General features: G+C 31.5%; 1 long non-coding RNA gene across 1 annotated transcript in view; it reads right to left on the reverse strand.

The window, feature by feature from the left end:
* The window catches only part of LOC123236173, a 5,551-nt gene extending 4,651 nt beyond the window's left edge, over positions 1 to 900 (reverse strand). Inside the window, exon 1 of the long non-coding RNA XR_006505410.1 lies at positions 700 to 900. This is a non-coding gene — a long non-coding RNA (uncharacterized LOC123236173). The remainder of the gene's footprint in view (positions 1 to 699) is intronic.
* Between the last annotated feature and the right edge of the window lie 317 nt (positions 901 to 1,217).

A 1,217-nucleotide genomic window follows, 5' to 3' on the forward strand; every position in this document is an offset into this window, starting at 1 on the left:
TATATATATATATATATATACTATATATAGTTTATGTTCCATATACTATATAGAAGTCTACTATATCCTCATTAAAACTTAAATTATTAAAAGCTGTTCTCTTATTTTGTCAAAACCCCTATTTTAACCCTTATATCTCCTAGCTCTTGAAAAGAGGGCAGGGAGGTGCATTTTCTCATTTCTTTTTAGGGTCAAACAACCATTATAATTAAATGGCATTATTTCATTTTAGTTGTACTTTCCACGGACATAGCCTATATTTTGATTTATCAATATTTTTCTACTGAATCTATATGGAGGCTTAAAATGAACTGCCCTGTTCTCAGAAGAATCAAGACAATGGCCAATTCAAAAGACAAAGGAAAGACAGAGTATTAGTAAGCTATAACATATTATCAACAATGACATAAGAAATGTTGTAAAAGACATGCAGGAAATGTATGAGCATTAGATTATGAGCTCCTCAGAGCAAGGTAACTCTCTGAAATTCCTATAAGTACATATAGAGTCTATGGGAAAATAGACTAAAACTTAGAGAGTACATGTGACAAAATATATTAACTCAGAAGATCTAGAAGTCCCTTTGCTAATCTTCAAGATATTACCTTTAGGTATAGTATAGTTTTTCTGTTGGGCTCTTCGAAGAACTCTGAATCTGTGATAAATCAATCCTTGGTTCCCAATATAGACACTACTTACCATTTGTTGCTTTCCTGGGAATACTGGAGAAATCTAAAGTCCTATGGACCCTTCAAGCTTACAAGGTTCTCCTCAAGAACCTTGAACTCTTGATGGTGAGTAGTAAGGAAGTCAAGATGCTTTTCCTGTAATGTATTTCTTTTAAGGGGTTTAACTGGAACACTCTTTTCCTTAACAAAATCAGGAGGTTTCCAGGCCTTGTTGAAACCTAGTGAACAATAAAAATGCATTCTTACAGATAAGTATATTATGTAAGAATATTTAATACTTATTTTAGGTGGAATGGGTTGGTTAGATTATTTACTTAATTAACCTCTGTCCTTACATACTAATAAGCACTTATTAAGAGCCAATGGTACACAATCTTTACCAGTAAGCTATCAATTACAAATGAGGTAACCAACTCATTTTATTTATTAGCTTATTTGATTTAACAATAAGATACATTTCATAGAAATGATTATAAAATGTGCTGTGCAAAATAGAATATTTTATACTTTCAGATCTTGTGGTACATA

Source organism: Gracilinanus agilis, chromosome 1, assembly GCF_016433145.1.
Source record: "Gracilinanus agilis isolate LMUSP501 chromosome 1, AgileGrace, whole genome shotgun sequence".
Taxonomy (NCBI): Eukaryota; Metazoa; Chordata; class Mammalia; order Didelphimorphia; family Didelphidae; genus Gracilinanus; species Gracilinanus agilis.